The sequence below is a fragment of the Serinus canaria genome, chromosome 9, assembly GCF_022539315.1.
Source record: "Serinus canaria isolate serCan28SL12 chromosome 9, serCan2020, whole genome shotgun sequence".
Classification (NCBI taxonomy): domain Eukaryota; kingdom Metazoa; phylum Chordata; class Aves; order Passeriformes; family Fringillidae; genus Serinus; species Serinus canaria.
In genome coordinates, this window is record NC_066323.1 from 4659072 (window position 1) to 4673727 (window position 14656).

General features: G+C 44.6%; 1 long non-coding RNA gene across 2 annotated transcripts in view; it reads left to right on the forward strand.

The window, feature by feature from the left end:
- The window catches only part of LOC127059899 (uncharacterized), a 16401-nt gene continuing 1745 nt past the window's right edge, over window positions 1–14656 (forward strand). The window contains exons 1-2 of one of the 2 annotated variants that reach the window (XR_007778235.1): window positions 1–116; window positions 8098–8237. This is a non-coding gene — a long non-coding RNA (uncharacterized LOC127059899). Of the gene's footprint in view, window positions 117–7516; window positions 7742–8097; window positions 8238–14656 lie in introns of those variants that run through there. The other variant, XR_007778234.1, reaches the window with a different exon arrangement.

Genomic DNA, 14656 nt, shown 5'->3' on the forward strand with positions numbered 1-14656 from the left:
TGCCATGGAGGAGGCTGGGGAAGATGTTTGGGCCCTTATTAAAGCTGCATGAACATAAATAGATATGCAGGAGTACAGCTTGAGGTCTATGTTTCATCCCCATATTACCTGACTGGGTAAGATTTTGCACTTCTTTAATCTTCTGGATAACTCTGGAGTTTGGGTAGATACTGGTTAAGCTGGTCGAGGATTTGTGGGGTTTGGGATAAGAAAAAATTGGAACTGTTGCAACAGAATGTTTACATTAAAAAGAATAAATGCAAAAGTAATTTCTGTATAATTAGGAAGAATTACCACCAAAGGGCACTTGAAAAATAATTGATGACTGCAATCAGCCACTAAAATAGTTCTTCAGCACAGTTAGATTGTAAAAATACCTCCATGACTGACTTAATTAAAATAATTACCAAGGCACTTGCCTTGGCTTAAAATAATATGTCCCATTTTATGACTTGTGGAGGCAGGTGAACTTTATCTCCTTGTCTTCTCTGAGGCTCCTGTCCAGTAACATATTTGGGACAATTAGGTCCTTAATCATGTAAAGAAGAAATATCACACTGGCAGCCATTTCCAGCACAGAGATTGTTCTGGCGTGTGACTCAAGGGCTTCATTTTAAAAATGGACCTTAATGATGCAGATGCAGTCTTGTGAAAGGAAAACACCAGGAGATGATGATATGGCTTCTTAAAAATAACTTTTCCCCCTCTGTTGGTGTTGTTGGTGGCAGGAGCAGGATGTGATAATTGGGTAGGATCTGATACCCATCTGTCCAGGCAAGGCACAGATGGGGAGAGATGATTGGGAGATGCAGAGAGGTGTTAGGTGTGCTCATCCCTTCTCAAAGGAAAAAAACTCCACTTCTGCCTCCTTCCCATCTTGCTCCTGACTCCATGGTCTTGCTGCTTACCTTGGAACAGCTCTGGTGCTCATCAGAGCCAGTACAGCTCATTATTCCCACAAAACACCAGAAAGTTCTCTTCTGGGCTAGCAATGAGGACTGGCTCAGTGGAGAGCCCACAGCCCAGGGCAGTGCAAGGAGGGGTGGGAGCCAGTGCCAGGGTGAGGATGACCCTTCCCTGGCCACGAGGAGGGCTCAGCTACCCATCCAGCACCAGCCTTAGCCACCCAGAGTGTTTTTGTCAGTGCAGAGGTTGGATCTGGCTCATCTTCAGGCACTGGCTTCTTTTAAGTTGATAGTTTGAAGGAGAAGAGTCGATGAATGGCTTTCTCACAACCTCTACCATAAATTTTTAATTAGTTCTTTTCAGGCTGCTGAAACTTTCCTGTCAAAGTGAGTAGTGGGAAACATCCTACCTGTTGTGTAACACTCATTTTGGCGGGGGGGAAACACTCTTCATGAAAAATACAATGCTTATTTCCTCCAGTGAGATTATCATTGGTTTTGTTTTCCTTTTCTTTGTTACTAGAAGCTTAATGTTTAGCTTCAAGGTTCTCTGAAGGGAGTTGCCCCCAGAACCTCAGTTGACTTGCTTTCAGTTTCTGCTACCAGCCATGTCTTCCAGGCACCAGGACAGCCTGTGCCTCTGGGAGGTCTCACCTGGGGCCAGACAGAGAAATCACCAGCAGCTTCCCTGAACTGGTGGTTTGACCATCCCAGTGGCATTATCCATTTACAACTCCCACTTCTTTCCACTGTGTTTGGAAGAAAAATTCAGTTCCCCAGACAGGTTTGTAGTGTGGTCACATGGAGGGTTTTGCTGACCTCCTGCAGAGGTGAGGAGGTGCAGGGCAGGGTGAGAATTCCCATCCAAAGCTGTGGCCTGAGCTGCCCTTTAGTGAACAGGCTGGGGACATGGGTCAGCCCTTCACACACCTCTTGCCACCTCAGCTTCCCACCCAGATGTGAAAATGTGCTGCTGTTATCCCTGCCAGCAGCCAGCTGTGTAAAGGACATCTGCAGGGAACACAGATCCTTCTCCATGTGAAACCTTTCACGGAGGTTCAGAGGGGACCTGGGGAAGCACCTCGGGCTTGGCTGTGAATGCCATGAGGTAGATGTGCATTTTTAACATCAGACCTTTGAACTCACTGCCATCAGCTGAAACAGGAGAATGGAGAGTGAAATTGCAATCTTTATTTGAGCACTGAGGCTGCTGTAGAGCTCATTGTGTTTTCCAGTGCTTCTGTTCTGCTGATTGCTGATAGATATGCAGATTTTATTTAAATTCAGGATAGAGAAGACAGTGAGGTGCTGTGCAGACAGAAAGGTTGTTAGGATTGCCCAAGGGCTGTTGGCAGTGAATACCCAAAGAGTGCTCTGTACACAGCTTTATTTTCTTTTCTTCAATGTGCCTTCTTAAGAAACATTTACCACCACTGCCCCTCTGTCACATGGAAGAGATGCTGTTTAGTTTCTATCACTTAAAACTTCTAAAGTGTCCACAAGCAAGGCATGCTTCTTTAGAGAGCCATTTTTTAGCAGCTGGTTGTGAAACAGAAACTTCGGTGTCCTTGCAAGATATTCACAGGGAGGAAGTTAGACATATTTTTAAAATACCCTATACATAGCCTATTTATTATGTTCATTTCCTATTTCCTTGCTCAGAAATTGTCTCAGGGACACTTGAGGCTGTAACTGGAGATGCACAGCAGCTCTCCCCAGGCTGCCATGCCTCCTGCAGGCTCAGATTTGCCAACTGTGGCCACATTGAGAGTGAATCAAATTCTTTCAGAAATAATTACACACAGTCCTGAAAACGGTTGTGTGCAGGTATGGCAAATCAGATATGTCCTGAATATTTATAGTAGTAATCTGTTTGTTTTCTTGTGCTTGCCTTGCATGGCTACACAGGCATTTATTCTCCAGGGAGCACAATAGCTGCACAGGGGATAGCAGAGATTGCTGAGATAAAATGCCTGCAAATCATTAGCAGGACAAAGCACTAAAGCCCTTTGAAGATTCCCACAAAGAATTCAGCATGTCTGAGTTAACCAGGGGAAGGGCTGGGGTCTGGGTCTGGGGGAGGGCTACAGCAGCAGGAGATGGAAGCTGGCAAGAGGAGATTTTTTGTTATGAAGAAATGTTGGATTATATTGGTTTTGACTTAGAGATGGGTAATTGAGAGGCATTTAAAAACCTTTTATTCCATTTTTAGTCTTATGAGAAGGGTGAGACAATACAGATGCTATAATTCACAATCAGATGCTGTTTCTTAATTACAGTGCACTATAGGTGTTTCTTAATCTATCAGCTTTAGCTACACTATGTTATAAATGCTTTAAAGCTAATAATCTAAAATTACCCCTCATGGGTCCTCCTACAATGTATCTTTCATAGTTCTATTTTTCTGTCTTTCATAGTCCACAAAGAAAAGCAGATGTGAACACAGGGTTTGTCCAAACTCCCTTTCCAAGCACTGCTTCCAGCCTGCTGAGGAGGCACTTTTTTGTTTTGAAAGAGCTGAGCCAAGCCCCAGTGTTACAGAACTGAAGCTCCTGAGGTGGGTTTTGATGCTGCATCTGCCTAAGCTGACAGAGGAATCTCCTTCCCTCCACAAACCAGTGCCAGCTTTCCTTCCCCACTGAGTGCTGTGTAGGAACAGGCTCCATCCAAATAGGACCAGTGCTGTTGCCACCCAAATTCAAGTCTGAGTATGGATCAGCAATGCTCCATCTCTGCTAAATATCTCCCTGAGGCTGCTCTCTGATTCCCAGCATCAAAAACAAGATTGCAGGAAGAACAAGAGCAACACCAGGGTTGCAGGAATCAGGTTGATTCTGTTGCCTTTGGGAATTTTAATGCTGGGTCTGCCACAAGGAAAAACAGCTGGGAGAAGCTGGGTGCAACCACTCAGCAAGTTGCTTTAGATTTTAAGTTTCCCTGTGTTAAAAGTGAATGACTTTCTTCAACACTGAATCTTTTTGAAGGTTAGAGGCAGTGATTCACAGAGCCATCACTGCCTTACTCAGAAAAGAACCTGTTGCACATCAAAATAGGTTTAATAACCTCTTTCCTTCTCTTGAAGTCTCCCCTTCAATCAGAGAGAGGCAGAATTGCCAGCCAGCTGACTGCCAGGGTCTCCAGAGTATGGTTCTTAAAATGCAATACAGGAAGTTCCCCACATTTAAAAAATGTTTTGGAGGCGAGATTTGTAGGAAAAACCCAATAACTTCTGCTTCATTTGCACTTTGCAAACCAAAGGAGGGGCCTGAAGGGTAGGCTGCATTCCTTGTTTGCAATCCTGACTTGCTGTGGGTCTGACTTAGGCTATGTGTGATCCTTGAGGTCACATAGTGGTTTTAACTCCAGGTTTTCATGTGAACAAAGCAGTTCAGTGATGCTCTGTGTTTGGGCATGACTTGCAAGCACCCAACAATTGGGGAAGGTGTCTGCAGTGTGACCCTGCAGCTGCTGCTGCTCACCTGCATCCCACTAGATAGGAATTTGTGAGTTATTGGTTCCACTCATGCCCCTCCTTAGAGCCAGCCCTGTTGTAAGAGCCTCCATGGGCCCAGAGCTCTTGTCACTGCTCATGATGGAGTGCATGGAGGGAGAAGAAAATTCCCTCTGACCTCATGATTCCTTGGTAAATCTGGCTGATGGCTGCACCCTCCTCAGAGCAACAGGCTGTCAGGCCCCCACAGGTCTGAAGAGAAAACATCTTCTGTTCCTTGCCCTTGATTTTAGGTTTTTCTGAGCTCTGAACTTCTTACTGGAGTTTTTAGGGTTGGAAACTTGCCTTTGTTTTCTTGAAGAAGCAAACATTTGTGAATCTGTGCTTGATTATTCACCTGCTTCTGAGGAGGCGTTTCTGTAGACTGCATCAAACAGGTGGAGATGTGAACCAAGGGGAGATCTGCCAGCTCAGAGCTCCTGAGAGCTAGGCTGGGCTCTTGGTCAGGTTTCTCCTCTGACCTTAGCCACATTATTCAGCTTTTCTTCCATGCTGTGTCCCTGTCTTCAAGGAGACCATCAGGTGTAAGAAATCCCAGAACCCAATCCCCCACAGAAGGATTGTGAAGAATTCATGCCTGAAGAGCATTTTGTAGGAATTGTCTTTTAAGACTGAATTATTGAGGCATTGACAAACCTCTGCTTTCTTTTCACAGGGAAGGAATGAGAAGCAGACTGCTTAAAAACCCTACTAATCAGTTAATCTTTGAACTTGGTGCTACTCCAGACCTGCAGTCTCCATATCTGTATGGATGTAGAGGTCTATTCTATTCCATGAATGAATGCACACTCCTACCTAAACCTGCACACAGACATTTAAATATATGTGTATATTACAGATCTATTTCCTCCCAGTGTATGGTAATCCTGGTTTGGTGCACTTAGCAAAACTTTGATTTATTGTGCTTTAAATACTCTGGATGACATTCATCCCCAGATAGAGTTCTGCTGTAGTTGAGACAAATATGTGTTTTGCCTGTAGGACACCTGCTATTACACTTTCTTAATGTGGAGAATGTTCATTTTTCAAGCAAATACTTTTCACTGTTTGGTAAGCATGTAGCTCTCCAAAATTCTTGTCAGGTTACTTTACTGTTTCTGACAGTCTGGAGCAGAGGTGTTGGTGTATGTTTAATGTGTATTTACACTGACCTGCAGAGTTTGCAGTTTTTGTATTCACCTCTTTCTTTTTCTCAGCTTTATGTCAGTAGAAGGTGTAATATCCAGCCTGGCTTCCAAAGTTTCTCACCTAATTTCTGCATTTTGGTGGAGTCTCAGCTGTTACAACTGAGTGCAAAAGTCTTGTAAGGGTAAGAGAAATTGAGTTAGGTGATCCTAGATATTTATCTAACAAGATATTAATCTTTTGAGCAGAAATGTTCATGTGCAGGAAGCTTTAGCTGAAGCAAATAAAAAGGCTTTAGGTTGTGCTCAGATTAAGACACCAGCAGTATCAATGCTGACAGAGCTGTGTAGCTGCAGAAGGATTTGTTCTGTATCCTGACACCAGGCAGCACCAGCAAAAAGGTCAGCCAGTGGTCATATCATGGAGCTGAATGCTTTCACAGACTGAAACTTTGTGCCCCAAGGAGCACAAGGCTTTTTAAAGTAGGTGGTATCTACTTTTGAAATCCAGTTTTCAAAAAGCAAAAACCCCCAACACACACACACACACACACACACACACACACACACACTCACACACGCACAAAAACACAAACACACACACACACACACACACACACACATATATATGTTTTTGAAGCATTTCTTCCTAGTCATGGCAGTTTAACTTTCCTGTGGCTCAGTTCAGTGCTGTGAGTGTGCTGAGTGGAGGGAACTCAGCCTAGGCTGCTGGCAGCTGAGATAATCCAGTCATGACTCGCTGTGATTTCTTGTTATGAAATCACTGGTACAGGATAAACACATCTGCCTTCCATCCCTTCTAACACCTCCTTTTTGACTGTAAGTAAGTGCTTGGTGTGGCACTGACCTGAGCTGAGAATTTTAAGTGTGCAGGTGATGAGGACACCACAGAGGTCTGCACAGAGATATCAGGGACAGGAGTGGTCCCTGCAGGAATCCTAGAGGCACAAATGGTGCTAGGTACTCACCCAGCTAATGGGATTATTGGGGGAGAAAATGCCTTTCAGGGATACAGTGTGGGGTCTATTGGAATAAGCTCTGCAATGTTAGGGTGCAGCCTTACCCTGCAGCAAAGCCCAGGAGGTGGCTCATGGATGCTGCCAAGGGTCTGCTCTGTCACTCAGCTGCTTGCTGCCACTGCCTCCCAGGAAGCTGCATTCACCTGTCCTACCCTGGGCCAGCCACAGAGCAAAACAAGAAATGCAAACAGCTCCACGTAAACAAAGAATAATTTCTTCTTCTTCTGTTGGCAGCTTGCTCCCTGACTGGAGTTCCCCCAAATGTTTTGTTTTCACAGCTGATGGTTTTTGGTTTGAAATGTGTGTGTCTTTGGGACCTTACATTGGATGCAGGCCTGCCCTCATTCCAGTTCACAGCACAAGCCTCATGAACTGCAGCAGGAGCAGGCTCATTTGATGGCTCACAGCCTGGAAATACTCTTCTCAACACAGCATGGCTTTCCAAAACTGGATGTGATCAACGGTATCACTGCGGGGTTTTGGTAGGTTAGATGGCCAAATAATCTGTGAAGAAGCCAAATGCAGACATGCTTTCCTTTATAGTTAGTAAAAAAATGCTTGAAAAAAACCAGGTGAAGAGTTGCCAAGGGTTCCTTGAGTTTCAAGTTTAATGACTATTTGCAGTTTAGAAGTTATTTACTCTGGCTGGATTTGTAGATGAAACAGGAGAAAACCTTCCTTGACTTAAAAATCAAGGAAAAGTACTTTTCTTTTGACGTATTTCACCTTTCAGCTTGATGGACTTAAAAACAAAGCTCTGGCAATGTGTTTGTGTATTTGTCTAAGCCCATAAAGATAATCTTAGCCCTCAAGGGCTTACAGTCAGAATCATTTCTTTGCAGCACCTTGGGTACATTAGAACAAGCTGAGCAGCACTGATGGAAGTGCTGAGATAGTTCACCTCCACTGTAGTTGCAGGGGTGTCTTAAAAAACCCAGCTGGGCATAGATAACTAAATCTGTTGCTGCTGTCAAGTTGGTAGGAATGCCTTTCTGTTTCAAAAGCCTTTCACCAATTGCACCTGTAATCACAGAAGAATCTCTCAGTAGAGCACCTCAGGCACGCAGGGAATGGAGAACTGCACCCAGCAAGAAGCTCTGTCTGACCCTATTTCTCCACAGTCCTGCTGCTGACAAAGCCTTCCCACACTTCTGTGAAATGGTAATGTGGGAAGGGGATTCCCTGGCTCCTGTCCCTCCTGACATTTTCAATGCATTTCCCAGGCCTGTTTTCCCATCCTGCAGTGTAAAATTAATTTTGATGAAATCTTGAGTGAATTAAGCTGCAACACAGCAATCTCCTTTCTCAACTCATATTTGCTGTCTGCCTTATTTATGTGGAGAGGAAGCACTTGGACATGCCAATGATCCTGACATTTATTTGCCTTGTGCGTCGTGCCTTTGGCTACTAGAATTAAACTGGAAAATGCAATTAAAAGCATTAGCTGTAGCAGACATACAAAAAAAATATCATTACATGCTTGACAATGTTCTCCTTCATATTGTTAATCCCTGCAGATCTACCTGTGCTATTAGATTTCATATACAGATTTTATTTTTCTCTGAAGACTACATTAATTGGAATGAACATTGCTGTTTGCATAAGGGAAGAAAAGGAAGATGTCACCATGCTGGAAAGCCTCATCTGACTTTTCTTGGTGAGTATGGTCTAAACTTGAACTGAGCAAATATTATTCAGTTTTCAAAATGTTTGCAGATAGCTGTACAATATTGTTAGGTAATGTGTTTGGCTTGCTGCACCTTGGAAAATATTTGTGTTTAAACTCAAATTGTTATGTAAACACAAACTTTCACATAAACAAAGTTGGTCTGTGGTGAAAAGCAGAGAGAGGCAGCTCAGATGGGATCTGGGCAGCTGCATCCTTCCTCCCTACACACCCCAGCAGGGAGCATGGGCTTGAGAGCCACACTGGTGATATCTTGCAAGGAACAAACCTAAGTACTGAGAGCACACATTTCCCTCACTCTTGATTCCCAAATTAAAATACGTGACCAAAGGAAAGCAAAATTCCTGCACAGAAAGTAGCTAGAGCAAGTTGGAAAGCACAACACTGAAATTTCTGTAGTTCTGTCCCTGTGAAAATATTTTGGGGGAAAAAAGTTTCTGATAAGATAACCTGAAATGGTATTAACAGTGCAAACCCAGGTTATTTGCTTTATCAGTGAGATTGAGAATTCACAAATGCCTGATACTTGGGCCTCTCAATTCACTTATGGCCTTCTTTATAGTGAGAATATATTATTAGTCATCTAAATAGTTCACAAAACACTTTAAATACACTTTAACCTCTAGTAGAAACACACCATTGCAATACTTTACTGCAAAGACCTCACAGAAATCCCCGTCACCTTCAGTTTGAACCTCCTCTCTACCTGCGGCTGCCTCCAAAAAAGTATTTCCAAAGAAAACAAATGTCTAAGGAAACAAGGGCAGGAGAAATAACAGGGTGAGAAAGAAAGACAAATCTGGACAAGTCTAACTGAGTGGGGACATGTCTGCATGACATGTCTCCAGTGAGGTGATGAACACAGGCTGGCACCTCTACAGAGTTAAAACAGACCAGGCTGGAGAAAGGAGACTTTTTCTTTTATCCAGGGTCTGCATTTCCAGCCCTGCGTGCTGTGCTGCATGCAAGCCTGCTAAATACCTGACACATTAAGTCCCAGCTATAAAAAACCAGCTGAAATTGCAGGCATTTAGTGGAAGAGCAGTTTTTTTAAGAATGGTAGTGCCTGGATCAAGCTATCTCCTGCTGTGTGCTGTTTGCAACATTTTATCATTTCTTGTTAGTCCTGATAAAGGCTGTAAAAGTGTGTATAAACCGAACAACCTTGCCCAGCTGGACTTGTCTCATTTAATGATTATTGCTCAAGGTAGACACGAGAGAGAAAACAGAACTGAAACTCTCTACACCCCGGGCAAACAAAACTTCAGCTTCATGGGATACTTCAAAGCACCTTAAAGTAGCCTTTTCCTCAGTTGTAAGGGGTTTGGTTTCGGCTGGTGAGGTCCTCCAACAAGGTTTTGCTAAAGGGCAGAACTGTCCCAATTTGCACAATTCCCAACATTTCCCAACATTTCTCAAGATTTCTGTTCAGTGCTGCTTCCTTCTGGCTCCAGGAGGGCAGGGCTGAGTCAGTAAACAGGCAGGGTTTTTTGGCCAGGCTCCTTCCTTATTAGTTGTGAGCAGCAGATTGTTTAATATTTGAAGCACTCTAGTGAAACCACACTGGCTCATTTATTTTCAAACATTTAAGGGAAAGGGAAACAAGCTGAGTGGAGGGGTGGAGCAGATAAGCAGCAGTGTTTTTCCCTCCTTGGCTAAGTATTTTACTGATAATGTGGAAAGCACCAGCTCTAAAAGTTTTGACCTTACCTTGTGCATTGCAGTTTGCCTATTCAGAAAAGTAAGGTAAGTTCCCACTTACACCCCATTTGTTTGTGCCAGTCACTGCTCTCCTTGCTTTGGTGTCAGGGGTTCCTTCACCTGAAGGAACCCCTGACACCAAAGCAGCTACAAATGAAGTGGGCAAAAGGTTTCTAATCTGAGTTAGGTGTATTCCTATTCAAACCTCACTGACACAGCTTGAGAGATGCTCACAGACCATAGTTGGGCCCCTGGGGTTCCCTGTCTGCCACCTGTGGCCCTGGAGCTCTTCAGGACAATGCCAGTCTCTCTGTTGGATTCAGCAGATTGTTGTTAAGGTCCTAAAATGACAATATGTCAGTCATCTCATTTCTTCCTTAATGAACAGCTAAGTGTCCTCAGCTGTGAGGAATGCAATATTTTTCAGAGGACTCTCCATGCTCCCAAGCCTGCAGCAGCTTGGTGCTGTAGGAGCCTTGTCAGGGAAGAAAAGAGCAAACCTGCTCAGTTAGAGCAAGTGCCAGCCCTGGTGCCAGCCCACTGGCTGCTGCTGTGTTTGTGTCCTAAAATCCTTGCCTGAATAAACACTGCTGACACCGTGGTGAGCTGCTGCATTCTGCAATGCCTTGCACAAGAGATAGAGATCATATGGATTGTGTGCAACTCCTGTGGCTGAGTGCTGGGCTAGGGAATCCCAGCCCCAAAGGGGTTCCCCGACTGCAAAATCATTTCTTGCTAAACTCACAATCTCCTCCTGCAAGCCTCAACAAGGAAACGCCTCCATTGTTTGGCCTTGATGCTGTCTGAAGAGTTGGCCCATGTCCAGGCATTGGGGAAGTGACAGTGACACAAGGGGTGGAATTTCCCTGCCCCACCTGGATCCAACAGCCACCCATGCCCATGGGAGAGCTCCTGTTCCCAGGCCTGGTGGAGGCATAAAAGTTTAACCCAGCTGATCTTCAGCACCTGCTGGCTTGGTTGCTTTTTAAACTCTCCTCTCCCCAAGCTCGATGCTCTCCTTCCCACCCAGTAAAGATCCCCTGGTTCTTGAGACAGCCCTTTGGGCAAGGATGAAGTATTAACAGGAAATTCACCTTCTGCTTTAACTTGTTATTCATCTGGAAAATAAATGACTTCAGCATTTCATTATTGGTCCTAGCACAGATAAGCTTTTAACAATTCCTGTGCCCTGATTGATTTGGAAGGGGAAAGATAGTTGGGTTTGCTCCCAGCTCCAGCTTTGGGAACTGAGTCTGGGTCAAGGGGAGTTGTTGGATGTTTACAAGAGCAGTGTGGTGACTGCTCTCAGCTGGGACAAAGAGGTGCTGAGTTAACCCTGCTGCCCTTAACCCACTGCAGTTTAGCAAACAAGCCTGTTGAGGAAGTTTTAGGGGGAAGAGCACCCAGTTGGGTTGGCTCTGCTGCATTAAAATGCAAACAGCAAATGACTTTTTACAGCTCAGGAGATACTGGTCTGAGCAGGAGAGGTGACATGATAGGCTGCTCAAGCTAAAGTTGCATTTCAAAGTGACACTAAAGAGTAAGTTAGAATTGGGATTTGCATTTTGGAGTGAAGGCCCAAAGGGATTGCATGAGTGACTGATGAAGTAAATGTATGAATCTGAAGGAGACAGCTCAGCAGACTTGTTTAGATCTTGCTTAAACTCGCATACTCCCTTGGAAACTCAAGTGAGAAAATGACCAGCCCAAGAGGCCAAGATGATGACACTTAAAAAAATAAAAGGCCTGAGCCCAAATTCATGCCAATATCATCATTTTAGCCTGACTAAAATGACCATTATAAATCTAGAGCCAGCCTATAATCCTTAATGAAGTGGTTCTAAGTTTGTATATGGCAATTGAAATGTACATGTGTGTTTGTATATATATATACATGTATATATATGCACAAGCGTAATTTATAGCAGGTAGTTTCTGAGAGTGTGCTGAAAAATATACACTGTCTCAGGCTGAAAGCTCTGTTTCACCAGCTTCACCATGTCACTCATGGTGAGACATGTAATTCCACAGACCTTTTTCACATTTGTGCCCCTGTCTTTGATTTTTTATAATTCTACTGTGGAGTTGGCCAGCACCCAGATAAATCTGTGTATGTGTCCAAAGAGGCTCATAGCATTCCAGACTCCTGTCTGTAGGCCAACACTCTGGGATTGATCATAAAACACAAATGTACAATATCTGATCTCTGATTAATCACCTGGTATTTCAGCAGATCACACAGGACCTGAACTAAACAAGCAAAACAAAGTTGGTTCTTTGTGCTCAAATCCAGGCTGAGGCTGTGCCTCCAGGGCATTGCTGTGGCTGTGAAATAACAAGGGGCATCTTCCTTCCCCTGACTGTCCACATGGACCTCCAGAACAAGGATTTGCCATGGTAGGGTATTTGGAAAGGCACTTGTGCAGGGGAACGGATGATGAAAAATAGGAATGCAAAAGGAAATCGGGAGTTTTGGAGGGTTTTTTTGCAGGGTTTTTCTTTCCTTTGGGGGTTTTTGGAGCCCCAGCGCTGGGTGCAGGCCCGGACCCCTCAGGCTGAGCCTCTCCAGCTGCGCAGGGAGATGAGGAGGCATGTCTGACTCCTGCCTTTGCATGCTCCTCAGCATAGGATTTTTTGGGGAGGAAAAAACCCCTTACAAATAGATAGAGCCACACTAAATGTGCACAGCTGCTTTGGTGAGCAGTTCTGGCCGGGCAGTGCTCCCTCACCCACAGTGTGTTTGTGGCACAGGGTGCCATGGCTGCTGAGGCAGCATGGAGCACGTGCACGGGGCTGGGTGTGACAAACACCAAAGGTAACTCCTCTGATAGCCCAAGAACCCCAAATAACCCCAATAACCCACACCCAGCTGCTGGCTGTGCCATGGAACCCTGGCTCCCACAGGCCCAGGGGCAGAGTGCTGCCAGTGGGGCTCTTGGAAGGGTCATCTCCTCCCAGCATCAGCAGCAGGGTGTACCAGGGCTGTAAAAATGGCCTTTTTTCTTACAGTGAGTTGCTTTTTGCACCATTAAAAGAGCAGAGAGGGCAGAAGTACCCCCACTTCTTCAGGTATCACCCTGCACCATTTCCAGGGGGACTCACAGCTCTCTGTAGGTTTTTGGAGATGCTGCTTATGTCTCCATGCAGCCCTCACTGGCACAGACAGATGGCTGAGCAGGCAGTGGAGACAGCCCCGAAAATGCAGCTCCCCATGGGCATGGCCCTGGGCACAGAGCAGAGATTTCCCCTGGGTGCACTCCCTCACCTTCAGGCCCTGCAGACATGTTTGGGCAGCTGCAGCAAACCCGGGTCACTGCACACACCCCAGCGGGTCCCAGGCTCTGAAATAACGGCCAGATCACCTGAAAAACACCCTCAGAGCCTGCCAAGGGCTCAGTGAATCATGCAGATGAACCACGGAGTGTTTGGGTTAAAGCTCATCTCGTTCCACCCCCTGCCATTCCCTCCCTCCACTGGATCAGGTCTCTCCAAGCCATGTCCAACCTGGCCTGGGACACTTCCAGGGATGGGGTGTCCCTGGGATGGAATGCTTGTGAGGTGCTTGCTTGTTTGGGTTTTAGGTTTTTTGGGGTTTTTTTTGTTTGGTTTTATTTTATTTCTGTGTTTTGTTTTGGTTTTTTTTTTTTTTGTTTTTTTTTTTGGCAAGAACTCTGAGTAATTCCCCCTTGGCATGACTCTCCTGCCTTGTCCGTGCATGAATTCACAAGTCACGGCTGGGCTGGCCCAAACTGTCTGGTGCAGTTCCCACAAAAACACTTCCCATTTGACAGTGTTTTAGAAACTGCTGCTGCACCAGACTTTGCTTTAAACGCTCCCTCTGCTGGCTGTACTGCAAATGATTGTCTTTTAACTAAAAACCTCAGAGTGGAATTGATAATTTCACTGTGGAATTGGTAATTTCACCTCAGATTGTGGTGAAATTACCAGGTTAAGAGGAAGAATTCCCTTTATTCCTTCACCACACCCCAAATCCCACCTCTCAATGGCACTGAGTGTACTGCACCTGTCCTGACACTGGCACAGTGTTTTTGGGAGAGGGACTTTTCTATAGCACCAATTATTATTGCTGATTTAGATCTCTTAATATAGAATTTATTACCTTTAACAAATTTTGCATCTCCTATACCGTCTTATGATGGCAAATGTTGGGGTTTGAGATTCTGCTTCAGAAATAATCAGTTGTTGTAATGGAAGTGTTTAGTGTTCTCTACATGTTATAAAATCAGAAAAAGTTACTTAAAATATTGTTTCTGTAAAAGCAGCGTCAAAGTAGCCATTGCAGTGTTTCTTTTCTTGGTTTTATTTTGCCTGTGTTCCTGCTGAATAGTTGATAAACACTTTAAAATTCTGTAGAAAATAATTTGGAAAAAGTATTAGATTTACATTAGGTGTGAATTTAGTCTCATATTAATGATGTGCTGCCAGCTATTCAGATGACATTTATAAAAGAAGTAAATGCCATTGGCTTAATGCCAGAAAATCTGGAAGTAAGAGCCAGGAGAAAACATCTGTCTCCCCTGAGGAGTAACAAAATAAAACATGGCCCACCTCCAAAGAGTTTTCTTAGTGTGAGGCAAGGAGCAGAACCCAGGCAGGGAGGATGCAGGAGGATTTTGGGATCCAGCTGTGTCAGTCACACCTGGGTCAGGCACAGCCCCATGGGGCAC